Source organism: Melanostigma gelatinosum (assembly GCF_949748355.1).
Source record: "Melanostigma gelatinosum genome assembly, chromosome: 8".
NCBI lineage: Eukaryota > Metazoa > Chordata > Actinopteri > Perciformes > Zoarcidae > Melanostigma > Melanostigma gelatinosum.
Window position 1 is genome coordinate 12,993,089 of NC_136641.1, and position 15,026 is coordinate 13,008,114.

The 15,026-nt window shown below is 40.9% G+C and overlaps 1 protein-coding gene across 4 annotated transcripts in view; it reads right to left on the minus strand.

Moving 5' to 3' along the window:
• The window catches only part of casz1 (castor zinc finger 1), a 172,084-nt gene extending 158,090 nt beyond the window's left edge, over positions 1-13,994 (minus strand). For 3 of the 4 annotated variants that reach the window (XM_079273629.1, XM_079273628.1, XM_079273630.1), the window contains exons 1-2: positions 13,896-13,994; positions 12,299-12,355 (exon numbers count right to left, since the gene is read on the minus strand). The gene's annotated coding sequence lies outside the window, so the exon portion shown is untranslated. The remainder of the gene's footprint in view (positions 1-12,298; positions 12,356-13,895) is intronic. The other variant, XM_079273631.1, reaches the window with a different exon arrangement.
• Positions 13,995-15,026: the final 1,032 nt, after the last annotated feature.

The following is a 15,026-nucleotide window of genomic DNA, read 5'->3' on the forward strand; positions in this document are numbered from 1 at the left end:
AAGGAATCTGCGTACTGCCAGTGTAAAAGATAAATCCTCTGGAACACTGCTGTGTTACTCTGAATGACCCTGATGTGACGCTCAATTTCCAGCCCTAACAATTGGAAAGGTGCACCACAAACAACAAGACTGTGTCACATCTCAAACTATTTTTAGACTGTTCAGCTTCCCTTTGTAGCTTGACTTTGTAATTAAAGAGATTTGAGACCGGCATTACCAGAGAAAATTATCGATTATTATACATCTGGAAGTAACACAGCAGACAGATTGTTCAGATTCATATCAAACCAACGCCATCATTGTCATGGGCAGAAGCTGGAGGACACTGAAGAATGAGAAGCTATCTGGTGATCAGTGTCACAAGACGGAGGCATTACAATGCTACAGATAACTTGTCATGCAGAGAAAAATAACGTTTATTTTTGCACACAAAATTTGCATCCTTTAAATGGCCATATAAGAATAGTCCGATTTTACCTTGAAACTTAAAAAACAGGTGGTTTAAATATGGCAAACAAACAACACATGAAAGAGTAAGATAAAAGCTGTTATGTCTCCTAAGATATATATTAAACCAATTCTGTGCAACATCAAGTCAACTGCATTTCTTGATAAACACACAACTCTGTTATAGCCGGTGATATCACAAAATGTGAAACTGTAAATGGGAACGAGAGCTTTAAAACTTTAAAATGCTGTTGCCATATATCGCTCCGTCTTTCAAGGTCCACAGGTACAACAGTGTCGGCCGCTATCATTTTCATGACTTGTGAAACTGCCGGCTTTTAACATGATGCTTCTCTCTTTAATGTGCACATCAGGACAAAGCAAGCTCAGAGAATAAGCTAAACAAAGAAAAAAGATGGCCTGAGTTGCTCCACATCCATGATAAATCACTGCCACTTTTATAGCCTCTAATAAGTTGATGCAAAGCCATTTTTCTTCCTGCCCATCGTTCAAACATTTAAGGCATATTTACAAGGAACTTGTTAAAATATTTAATAATATTTAGTGGCAATTTCGGAGCAGCCTGTCACGGTGAAATTTATTGCCCTTAAGTGTTTAAAAAGGCGATGACATGAATAACAAACTGTCAAAATTTCCTAATTTGCATAGACAGGCCATAACTCCTGATACCTTGCATTAAAAAAAGAGGTTTTTTAACAAAACGAGTCATAAAAGAAGCATTCAAAGTGAGTGATGGCAAAGACTCTTCCACAAAGTTGCACCACAGAGACAGCCTCCCCCCACTACAGATGCTTCCGAGATCAAGTCAGCCAATAAAGGGACATATATCCTGCCGCTTTGACTTATTTATCCTGTGTGGATGAGCTCAAGATGGAACATCTCCTATAGGCAAGCTTAATTAATTGTGATAAAAGGGCTAATTCAGAGGCTGCGCAAAAAAAGTGAGCCAAACAATAATATTCCCTACAAATCATCTCTGCCCGTCAAATATTTCCTCCATAACTTTCAAATTCAAAGTCCTTCGGACGTGAGGCTTTTGTTAAGGAACTTCGTGGAGCCAAACACCTTCCCACGCATCTCTGCCATTCTGTTCACACTCCGGACTAAAACCATCAGATGAAATTGCAGCTGTGCGATGTTATTAAAGCCCCTTGTCCTTTGTTTGATTCAACAAGATGGTGGCCATGTTTGATGCTCCTTCCGCCAGATTCAATGGTTTGCGTGATAACACCCGGTGACCTGGGCCTGCCCTGGCTGTCCTAGTCAGAAAAGGGCCCCCGTAGACACTGATTGCAAGGCTATGAGTAGTCTCTCCCCTGTGCCCTCTCAGTGCAACTCTAATTAATAGCCAATTCATCTTCTCTGATCTGAGCCAGCACATGGAGTAATATATCGTTAGTTTGGCAAGCGAGCTATTAAAGTGTAATAACCAAGTACCAGCACTCGATTTGGAAGAGTAGCACATACTTAACCATGAAGTGGAAACAATTAATTTATTGGAGAATCTCCTGTAACCAATCATTTACCAGCATACACACTGTGATGCAAAGACCATCTCTTGTTGTGTGGCACAAGTCAATGGCATATGTTGGGCTCTGCACCTGAAAGGTCTTGCACTCTGACCAGTTATGTATAAGGCTCATCTAAGCACCACTGACACACCTTCTGCCTGCATTAAATTAAAAAAAAACCTTCAAATGGCCATCTGCAAAGTAGGAAGTTCATTACAAAAAGGACCCTGCTCATTTACAGGTTACCTGACCACATTTACTACGTATTTCTTCAAGGTGAAATACATTTCACTGTCAATGCTCTTAATGATCTAACGCCTTGATGATATCCAGGTTTTAAAGGAAAGAGCCGTACTGCTGGGATTAATTTGGATTTATGTTTCAATTCTATAACTTGGCATTATAGAAAAACATCACCATTGGGATAGTAGAGCTTTCTACTTCAGTTAAATGATATCAAAACTGTAAAAGTAAACAGTTAAATAATGAAAATGTTCATATATTTATATTGGTTTTCGAGTTACTTCGTAAAGTTAACGTGCCATTACTGTCAATTCACAATTTATTTCTAAAACGTATAAAAGCCTGTTGCTGAGATCCACAATAAGCAACAATCAGACTGTTGCAAAAATTTGTTTTTTTTATTGTTCCCTGGCTGAAAAGCATGACATGTACAAATGTGCATTTCTGTTGTCAGCTGGAATAAGCTGCTTGGAATTCTTCTTAAATAAAAAATCTGCCAAATAGCAGGCGTCTGCTGTAATTATATGCATGGCTTGGCGCTACATAGAGATCTGCAAGTCCCTATTCTCTCAACAAGGTAACTACATAATAAAATAATCCATCTGTCACTCATCAATGGGGACACCCAGCAAAGAGCAGTATTATGTATTTCGAAGCTTTCCTACTCTGTGACGATACTAATTATAGGGCTGGGACAATGTGCTTATATCCCGATACGATCACGACACCAGGGTACTGATTCGATATGTATTGGGACTTTTAAAAGTAGCGCAATTCTACAAGTATTGTGTTTGGATATTATGATTGATTGTGATTTTTGTTAACTTTTTTAACATTAGACCATGGGAAAAAGTTAAAGCAAACACTTCTAGGGACTTTTACTTTGGAAAATCTCGAAACTTGTGCAGCAAAAATGTTTAACTCTTAGCACGTGGTCAGGGATGTCCTGAGGTCAAATACATCAGTCATTGTAATTGTCAGGAATTATTTATTTGATGTTATTTGTTGTTTTTTTCCTACTAATTACTACAACTACTCAGTAGTGAAAGCTTTAAGAATAAATATGACTAATATAAAGTAAAGAAACCAGAGGGAAGCTCCCAACAGTTGCTTCATGACGTCTTTACAAACCGATGGCAAGACCACCAAACCAATTCATTCACAATTTAAAGTTTTCTGTAACCTTAACTGCTACTTTATTTCGGTAAGCGGACCGTATGGCAGGTGAGGGACTTTTAAGGAAAGCCAGTATACACATACATTTAATATACAACGTATACAATACACAGAGACATCTAATCGTGATCAAAAAGCCTTCAAATCATCATCAACGACAGCATTGCTTGCTAACAAGGAAACTATCAAAGTTGAAATATCATATATTCTACACACTATGATTCACTCCACCAAATACAACTAATGTTATTTGTCTTATCGCAGACGATTCAGGTACACAGTTACTTAGAACAACCCACCGTGTCTGCTCCCTCAATCATGCACCTTCGAACAACACACCCTTCCTTCAAACTTTTATAATTGCAAGAAATAAATACAAATACATAAGACTCACTCTTGTGCTTTTGGCCTGCCTCTAAAGCAAAACCTTTAAAACCCATTATTCTTTTTGCAAGAACTAATGATGTTTTTTGTCTCTTCAGCTTAACACACTAATTGACAGTTTTTTTGGAGGATAGCCCAGATGGAAAAATAAGTACCCCCTTAAAGACCCAACTCCCTTGCTTATTCCCTTAGCTTTAAGTCCCTTATTAATTAAACTTTCACCAAGTAAGGCATTTTTTATTAAAAAGATAAAGTCTGCTCTTCCGTAAAACAGAACTAGCCTATTGTCTATAAAGCTAAAAAAAAAAATGATTCTAGAAATAAAAGAGACTTTTTATACCATAATTTGCAGCAAGGGGGGACAGGGACCAAAGGCTCCACACAGTACAGTAATTAGAGGGAGATTTTCAAAATTCCAAAATTGGTCAGGTTTAACAAATACCCTTTGCACCAACTGAATAAATACACTAAGACTGTTCATTTTAGCATCATGGGATATTATTTACTGTATAGCAAACAGAGGCAGCAGCATCAAGCTCAGGAGAGACTGAAGTGTAAATATGTGTTTTGCCAGTGCTGTGTGTGTGTCTAGCCATACATCCTGCCACACTGTTGTTCAGACGGGGAATAAAGCTACAGCCAAATATTGACTGCAGTTTTATGATCAGTCACCCACTTGATCAATCAAATCCCCTCTTGTGTCGTTAACTTTGCAACAATATTTGTCAATCAACATCATAAGACGGGGATTGCGTTGCTCCAATTAGGGACGCCTTCTCCTTAATGTTGCTTTTATCAACAACAAAAATCAGTGTTATGCTTATTATTTAAAAAAAATGCTGACTTTGAGATTACCATAAGGCTGAAAAATATTTTTTTACACAAACCCAATAAAAAGAAAAATATGCTGCCTCTTGATCTAATCTAAACTATTTCACATTAAATGAATATGATATTGTTCCATCATTAACACAAACAAAAATTCTGTGAATCTTTCTTTTATATAATCAGAAATCTGGGGTAATTAAAAAAAACATTCCCGGCCTACTGTGCTGATAAACGCTTTAAAAATGAGCATCTGATACTGTAAGGCAGAGCTGCTTTTGTGCTTCACCGTTCTCTAAATGTATTCAGCTACCTTAACCACAAATCTAGAGTGAAAACAGAGAAACTGACATGGGGGATCATTGTAAAAGACCTCAAGGGACTATCTCTGGATGTGGGTATCTGTAGAGAAGGTGGAGGAGGTCAACATTACATCTACTCAAGTGCAACCTGTACTGGGCAGGTCAAAACCATTGTTATGTCAGTCTGTTATGGTGCTGAAATGAAAGCAAACGCTTAAACAGAGGACAGATACATGCAGCGTTAAGGTGCATTAAGTTGCCAGAAAAGTAATGTGTCATCCAAGGAGGATCATTATGCCACTTTCACAGTAACTGCTGTACAGCCAGCAAATCACAGCCAATTAAGAACCCTTTAAACTTACAAGTCAAGCATCACTTGTTGTGCTGTCCATAATGGGGTTTTATGGATATGAAGCAGTTGTGATGGCCGTATTGGTCTTGTGATGAATGTTAAACTTCACACGAAATGTTGCCCGCGCAAGAATGGTGTTGAAAACTAAAGAGATAATTTGGTGCTTTCAGTTATTCAGAAAGAGAGCGAGAGAGAGAGAAATAATAAGGCTTTGTGAGTTGAAAGTTTGATCCAATTCTATATAAACACTTCAGGGGACAAACACTTCAGGCCCGTTTCACAAATTTTTTGTGTCAGTTTTCTGTTTTCTGCTAACGAGATGTCACTAATATGTACCGGAATGCTGTGTGAATAAACAATTTGATGGGCCACGAAGAACTTAATGATGTATACCAAATGTGAGGGGACAGCTTCTAAGCCCAGATTTTTGTAGACAAACATAGCTGTTGACAACATTTCCACACAGTTTGCCCTTTCTGTCAGGCTGAAAATTGAAAATTAAGAACAAAACGTTACCAAGGTACCGTAACTGTTGACAAATCATGTCTTATTAGCATTTTGCCTCAATTGGTCAAATCGTAAGGACAGATAATGAAGAAAATGCCACTTAGCCAGAGTGAAATAATAATGAGAAGAAAAACAGACTTCCTGCATGCATGCATTTGTAGAAAACAAACCTTTTTGGGTTCCTTTTAACGAATTAAAAAAAACATAAATCAAGCATTGCATGTTTCCCATTTACATAAATGCAGCTACCTATTGTCATGTGAATTGTGTTGTATTGTTCCTGTATGCACATGGCAGGTTGTTCAAGCCTAATTCGTGCCACTGTGTCTTCCTGTGAGCAGACTCCAGTCATCTTTAAACGGCTCCATTTAAAATGCAATTTGATTATCTGCCAAATTGCTACCAAGTCTCTCCCTCTGCAGCTTGGGGATGGGGGGTAAAACATTTTAATTAGCATGTGTGCATAAAAGGGAGGTCTTTGTTGCATTTTGAACATGGCATCCCAGAATGACCACCACTTTCAAAGAGTCATCACCCAAACGATTTCAGACTAATAGATCCAAAGGGACAGGAGCAGTCCTGGCACGGAGGGGTGGGGGAATCACAGAGGTCTTCAGTGGCACTGAAAAAAAACCCACAGGACATGGCATGTTTAAATAATCCAAAACTTTTCTTTAATCATAGTTTAGAAAATTGGCTGGGACCTTTAGCAGGAGACAGCTGCTCTGCCCCATAGCCATTTAATGAGATTCACTGAGGGTTTCCCTTAAAATATTTACGCTGTCCCATGGCACAGCAATATTGTCCTAGAATGGGGAGATAAGAGCCAAGGAGGTGTGTTGAAGTTCCCCTAATCAATTTGCTAATTACTGGAGCAGCTATAGGAGAGGAGAGAGGAGTCCCTTCTGGCAAGCTGTATTCTAATAACGCTGAAAAATGTATTTACTCCCTTAGCCAAGAGGAAGTCTGAAGTGGGATTACAGCAAAGGGCTGATTGAGACAGAGCTGTGTTGTGGTTTAGGTCGCAGTAAAAGGATCAAGGAGAGGTCTCGAAACATAAAAGGATCTCGCAGGACCTGCACCTTTGCATCTGTTCAGGGATGGCAGACTCTTACAGACTTGGCACGAAAAGACCTGACTGCTCTTGCTACATATCAACAAATATTAATGAGACTTCTGGTTCTTGCATAATAAAACAGGTTATTGTGGGAGTTAATGCATATTTGTGCAGTATCTGCATAGCTAACCGAAACAAAACATATGTATATTAATATGTATGTACAGTACAGAAATACTGAGCTAATAAGAGCTCACTTTAATATTTACTTATCATGTGAGCTGTCGGGTGATATACATGGCGCAGAGGCCAGGAGGCCCAGACATTATGCCAGACGTTAGGTTTGTGTGTTTGAAGCCACCCTTGTGCCCTCTGGCACAGGCTGACCCTCACCCCCAACCTCTGGGACTGGGGCAACCCTGGACCTGTCATATGACACAGCCCACATCTTCTTCAGGGTTGGGGGCCAAATCTGCTCCACCTCTTCAATGCCACATTATCTATATGCCCACTTCCCTCTCCAAGGCCTGTAGCCAATAGCATGTCGCCTGGGTCAAGGCAGGTCAAAGGTCAGCATAAACTAAGAACTCGAAGTGCATGATAAGCTAATCACGAGCCACAATGGCAGAAGTACAATGAAGCATGGGGCAAGTTAGACCCCGGGGTCTTCTAGTGACTCATACTATCCACCACATATCTGGAAAGAAAGTTGTGTACGGTATGTTATGTTATTGAACATCATGTGTTCACGTGGAATCATTTTTGCTCCATGTTGACTGATAGCAGTCCAGGGAGTTGCTATTTCCTCTTCAGTTGAAACACCAAAATCTAACCATTTTCTTGCATTGGGTTTCGACAAGATTTGGGGGGGGAGGGGGTCGAAAAGTATCATCTTCTTGAATTTGTCGCTGCTGCCCTCTGTGGACAAACTACAATCTGTGCGTGACCACATGGAGAAGTTCCAGTAAGAAGGAATATCTTCACCGAGACTGGAGCTTATGACACAGAGAACGGTTGGTTTGCTCTGTTTTTGTACATAGAATTTATCAATGTTGTTTAAAAACTTACTGCCAAATTGAACTACCTTATTTTTTATTAATTATTTGCAATACTTTGGGCTATGCTTATTTGGAGAATTTGCAAACAGCTTTAATCAGATAATAACAATAACACTCCCCTTTGTGTTTATGACCTGATGCTAAATACGAAAAAAGAGGAAAACAAAAACGCAGACTTTAGTATTTACGGACCATTTCCATGTCAGTGTATTCATTTCTCCAATCAACCCGTTTCCCTGACTCCCACAGTCCCTCCGGTGTAACTGAGCGCATGGATCGGAGCACAATCCCATCGAGAATTGAGACAAAAACAAAAACACAGAAAAACCTGTTGCTGTGACATTTTGTTCCCTCTCACCTCAACGCATGCCAGTCACAATGGACCGGTGTGTGGGGGATCTGTGTTCAGGTCACCATGGTGATGGCTCTCTGCCTCCCAAGGCTCCCTGGAGGGGGTTGGAGGACTGGTGGTAGGGGGGGGGGGCAGTAATGGAGCAGGTTGGCAACGAAAGTGCAGTCGGATGAGGAGAATGGTGAAGAAGAGATGTGCCTGAAAACATCTTCCATGTGTAAACACGGCAACTTGTTCAGCCCAGTTAAGTCCACTATACAAGGACAGCCTCTGAACTCAGCACACAGTAGAACAGAACAACCGACACTGTGGCAATCAAAAGAGGCTGGCATGTTTCACTGCTTAACCTTTAAAAGGGCAAAGAAAGAGAGCAAAATAGTTCAGGTTCATGAGCGAAGGTCTGAGAACATCTGTCTCTGGGTAAATCATCCTTGCATGACAGAAAGGCACAGAGATGGCATTACACTGAGCAAGACAAAAGGGCACCCCCCACTCTACACCGTCAGCTCCAATTTCATTTGCTTATTTGACTGTTGTCCCCCTCTTTGACAATTAAGCCAACATATTCCCGAGAGTCCTCATCAAAAGTCAAATATACCAGTGATGTAAAGCTGGAGACTAAAAGTGAAGATGGTCAGTGGATCCCAAAATTCTAAAATTACAAAATTTGAACAACCAAAATGTCAAAGAAACGGTTTTCTGGTAACATGCCTGAGTGGTTCCAAGACAGCTTTTCCAGAAGGTCAACATATTGTAAAGATAATTTGTCAACCCTTGAGAGGATACAGTTGAGAGTTCAAACAAACATCTCAATCATTACATTGTTTTCTGTTGGAGGGAATCTTCTGAAAAAAAACATTTTGATCATGTGACACTAAAGCTGGTTAAACTAGATCAACTAGAATCTATAAAGCTGTCATTAAGGATTACTAGTGGCACATATGTGTCATTAGGAAACTCCGGCATACAATACAGGAGTGCATACTCTCACACACTGTCCTCAGGTTGTTTTTGTTGCGAAAAAATGGCTTTTCCATTTATTGAATTGAGAATTAATTTTGAAATTGACAATCAATGCTGAATCAGATTGTAAAAATCGGACCAAAAATCTGAATTTTAATCAAATTATGAGACTCACTAAAGATTCCCAACCCTCGTTAATACTACTAATAAAAGAGCAAAACATTGTTGAGGATTTATGTTGAGGGGTTCATTTCGCTGAGAAAAAAAACATTCTTTGGACAGTTTTATGTACTTGTGAACGGGGCAGAACCTTTATCACATTGGTAGCAGTCGACAGGACTCTAGTTCAAGAAAAACTCAAGAATCCATCAAACATCTACACAGTTTCACGCTCAAGTATCATCGGTGCTTTACCTGCAATGTGTACATTTCAAAACAAAGCTTAAAATGTACCCCCTGATGAGACAACGTGACAGCAAAAACCACTCACCGTACTAATAACTGGAAGTATAAAAATCACCGTCTGCTGTGGTTCCACCGTGGACTAAGATTAATGTGCCAGACGTGTCTCACATCTCATTTGATTAATGAACAGAAATGCTGCACAACACTGGATCGTAAGCTTAGTACAGTATATGAAAACACACTGCGTTGGATTTACATCCAAGCAACATGGTTTAACAACCACTACAAGTGGCTGGCAATTTGTCAAATGAGTTAATTGGTCACCAGTTCATCCAATTCATCTTAATGCTCGCTTTTGGACCACACCCAAAGAACAGTGAATTAGGCATGCACTGCAGCCAACAGTTACTTTGAGTACAAGACTGAATCCCGAGTGGCGATTGGTGCCCGAAGTCAAAACTGTCCTATTTCTCTTTTTAATCAAGCTAAATATTCCTAATCTATAAATCCTTGTTGAATTCTGCTTCTGAATTATTACAGCCTTCAATAGGTGTTATTATGGCCAAATACGTCTGTTTGTAGTCTGATGCAGAGCTGTTTACTCACTAAATGCCAGGTGGTGTAGGACCTTAAAAAGCTACAGGCCGGGGTAAAAGGGCCTAACCTTTACACAGCGACTAAACGTCCTCACTTTCTCCTTGAACATCTATCCTTAACTGTGCTCCTCTGGTCCCCTCCCTGTGTCCTAAAGTGGCCAGCTGGGAACGGTGCGCATGTGCTGACGTCCCTACTAACCTTGGCCAGTGTAAGGATTACCGTGCATTTACACTCAATGCTCCTTCTTTCCTTAAGACTTATTAAGAATGATAATGAGCTCGGAAAAAGGGGCAGCATGTCCCTTTCCCGACTCTGTGAAAGCTCTTCTCTGTCTTTCTCTCTGTTCACTTGTCTTATTCCTCTCTCTATTCTTCCTCTCCACCTTTTCTGCAGTCTCTCTTCCCCCCCCCCCCCCCCCCGTCTATGCCTCCCTCTCTGTCTCCATCGTATTGAAAGGACCCAGGACAAATTACCAAAAAGGCCATTTTCATCTATGAACTGCAGGATTTAATCTATACTTATTTCATGCCTTCAAAATCAACCCTATATTACTGTTGTCTGTGTGATTTGTTTATTTTGCTCTGGAATATTCCTTCAGTGGAAGGGGGGAAATGCACGGGATGCAATTCACCTTGAACCTCCATTATATTGGATTTCTCTACTGGCTGATCAAGCATGCAAAAAGGACATTTCCTTTGCAGTAAAATAAAAACAATGATGATGATTAAAAAAACATGTGTGCTATTTGTGCGGGTATAACAGTACGTGTTGACGGCAGTGTATTTTTACAAGGCAAAAAAACCACTGTGGTTGTGCTAGTGTGAATTTGTATATAAAATCATTACACTGAGGGCAATTGATAAAGCTTATGAGCTGGGAAACAAAAGTAATGGCTCCTGAAGCCTGTCAAATTCCGCCCGGGATTACTGACGCTTATTTAACATCAAAGACCTGAGGTCCACAGCCAAGGTCAAACAGAATAGGAATACACATGGGTTTAATTCTACACACCCCTTGACAGATGCAGATGGGTACTTATGAGACATGAGGCATTTCACTGACTGATAGCGCTGCAGGAAATAAGAGCGTTGGAGGCATCGCACACTGATTAACCACTGAGATTCTCAAACGGTCGAATGAACCAGGAGCACAGCACTACAAGCAACAATTCAAGTACCATTTTAGAGAGAGGGAGAGAGAGAGAGAGAGAGAGAGAGGGAGAGAGACCCTATCAAAAGGCCTAGAGGACCACACCCATAAACACTGAACTAAACACACAAACCAAATCGCAATTAAAAGAGCAAAAAATGGACAATAAGCATCTCTGCTTTCTCAGTTCAGGTAATTTACCGAGCACTACTTTTTACCTACGGTGAAGATGACAAATGATGAAAGAAGGAAGGCAGAGAGCGGGCAAACGAGAGGTAGAGAAAGAAGGGCAGTATGTTAGACAGATGTATATTGGACTGTCTCATCAATGCCGAAGAGAGATGAGAACTTGTGCCACCGGTGTGACAGCGAAGGCTGGCCGGTGTCCAGACAGAGATGGACCTTCGGACAGCGGACACATGCCGTCACATTCCAGAGTTACACTGAGGGAGCACACAAGATGAAGAGCTGGAAACTGCTTCGACTGATCACTTTACAGCTCTCTTTGGACAGACTGTATGAAGGAGCACAATACCCCTCTGATGCACGGAGGTGAACTATTGTACCCTGTAGTGTCACCTGCTGTTGGTTATTAGTTTCGGTGACCTCGTGAAATAGGAGATACCAGTAAAGTAAACTTGTCTTCAATGCTCGCTATTCAAATCACACAAAACGCAGGCTGATTTCATGTCTAAACATGTGTTTTTAAGCTCGCCTGTTTAAGTGTCAAGTGTGTGCTCGCTTTGCATGCATGAATACATCTGCAACAGTTAGGCTGCACAGCTGCTGCATTATGAGGGTATTATGGAAAATACCTCAAAAGAACACGCCGTGAACATAATGCATCTTCATATGTTTTACATGTATTTAATCTACGAGTCATTTGTGAGACAAAAAAAAAATCAAAGCACAAAAACTGTAAAATAGAAGAAAAAAATGTAATGTTTACCTTGTGTTGTACTAGCAGTGGCATTTTTAATATAGAAGATGGCTTTCCATGAATGATCTGTTTAACCAAAGACAGGAGGGAGAGAGAGGGGGAAAAAAGGATAATTAATTACTTTTGTGAGCTATTGCACGGGAGAGACAATAAACCTGCCTGGTCGCCATGGATATGACATATTTGCTCTGAAAACAACACAATAATTAGCAAAGGAGAAAGATCCGGTGAGAATATGAGAACTCCGGGTTTAAAGTGCCAGTGATCTATTCCTGTCCTCATCTTCATCCCTGAGAATAATAACAAACACGTCGGCAAGCACACAACACAGACATTTATGGATTCACAAGAGGACCAACGTGACCCTTTACAAAAGCGCGTTAAAAGAAATCTCACATCAAAGTGGTGTTTGGTAGAGATCGCAGCTAATCAAACACGCAGGATACATACAGTGTTTTTTCACAGATTGTTTGTTCTACAGATGGTGGAAGTCAGAAGTGTGTGTGTGTGTGTGTGTGTGTGTGTGTGTGTGTGTGTGTGTGTGTGTGTGTGTGTGTGTGTGTGTGTGCGTGTGTGTGTGTGTGTGTGTGTGTGTGTGTGTGTGTGTGTGTGTGTCAGAGAGGTGAATAACCTGTCAATTTGCACAACATTTTGGGCAAATAAGCAGGTTTTCCAAACGGATTAATAATGATGTGATATCTATTCATGGTATTTATGCACACATTCTGATAAAGGTTACACTTTGGGCTGCTATCTGACACTACAGACCCAATAGTGCGCACGCAAGATGAAGAACAAAATATATATTTTCAATCTTCAACAGCAAGAACTTCCGCATTTAAGGCTTTGAATATTGATTGCATTTATAGTAGTTCCTCTTTTGACGGTAAATGATACTGTGTGAAAGCCACTACCTGTTTAAAAGCAACCAAAGGAGTTTCACTAAGTTTTTCACGACAAAACCCCGGCAGTTTCGGCAAAGAAGTCGCACCCAAAAGTCGCTCATTCTTGTTGCTTTTGGCGAAGTGTCAGCGGACAGCGGGAACCGATACTGTAGGTTCTGATCTGCTGAATAAATAATAAAACACCTCACATCAGTCCTGTTTTCACGCTGTCCTTTCTATGCTACATATATATATTATTTTTTGTTGGGGGGGGAATGGGAGTAGATTATTTAAACACGCAGATGGGAGAAGTTGCTGTGTCAACTTTTGCAGGGACGTTTGCTCGCCTGCAGTGCTCATCCGGTGTTTTTGACGGCTTTGGATTTTAACCATCGTGGGAATTTACAAAGTTTTTTAGGAAAGGCTCGTCCTCTCTCCGGTGTTTCCGAACGACACGGGCGGCTCACCAACAGACTGCATGAGTCGCACCAGAGCTGCTGCACGCTGTCGGCGCTGCCGCCGCTGCATCGGGGCTGCGAGTCACACCGTGTTTACCGTCAAGTCTCCGGTCATTTTTTCGACTGTTTAAAACTGCTTCAAAATGCTCGTTTTCAGTGTCACTGCTCCAGCGAGCAACACTTTTGATGTCGCGTGCGGCAGAGAATGATGTGTTTTGAAAAGAGCATGTACAGTAGAGTTGAGAGGAAAAGGAAAACTCTTACCTGAGGTATACTTCGTTGTCTTTCGGAGACTTACAACTAAAAGGGACGCGTGTGTTTACGGTGGATGTCGTGGGCGCTTTCATTAATAAAGTTGCCACAGTTTTTTTTTTCAGTTTTTCGGGTTTTATTGTAGCATTTTCTAATTTCTTACTAGGCGAGTCGCCCGGAAGATCTGCCCTGGAGACCGGCTCCAAGTGGGAAGAGGAGTCGTTAATTGAATTTCTCGGCTGGCAGGTGTTGCTTAGAAAACCTGGAACGGAGTTCAGTCGTGGTCTCTGGCTCAGCTGACAGCTTGACAAAACAATTCACTCTTTTACTGTGTTTTATATGAATGTGTTTTTAATTCATAAAGCTAAGCATATTTAGATATTTTAATAAATTGTCACAAGCGAATAAAGTAGTTATTGCTAAGGGCGGGTCTGTAGACAAGGTCGACTTAATTAATCAAGTCCTAGACAAGGTCCAGAGTGCGAGTCAAGACCAAGTCCAAAAGCAGTTGAGACTAAGTCAAGAACCGAGTCTACGGAAAATCAAGTCCTGTAAGATCGTTGGAGGCAATAGTGTCGTTCCAATGCTGCTCCGTTGCGTAACCGTGCACACTCAGCTTGGATAACTTATTTCTGTTAATGCAGGCAAAATACAGAGTAGATAACTAGAACAGCAAATCTAAGATAAAAGTAGATTTCAGGTCCAGTCACGGTTTAGCTGAGATTAATCAGCCAATATTCATTCCCAGTTAAAGGTTCTCCATTCGATATTCAGAGCACTAATATAGCAGCAAACTGCTGTTTGCTATATAAATATTGGAGTAATGTCCACCTGCGCAGAGAATGAAGTCATTCTGCCTCTGTGTGTTGTCATACAAGCGTCTCTGTTCATTGTTTACATAGCCGGGCCGGCTGCGTTGCCTTTTAGTGCATATAAAGTGCATGTGAGCGCGCCCGACTGGCTATAGCTCACGGCCGCTCTGCAGCGCTCTCGTTCCACTGTCACAGATAACGACCTCGTCGTTGCAGAAGTGTAGCGCCCACCCTCCAGTTCCTCGCTGGTAAACACTGTTAAGTCTGTCGGCACTGTTGCCGTTGTTTGCAATATTCGTGCTCCCAGCACAGTTAGCTGCCAGCCTCTGGC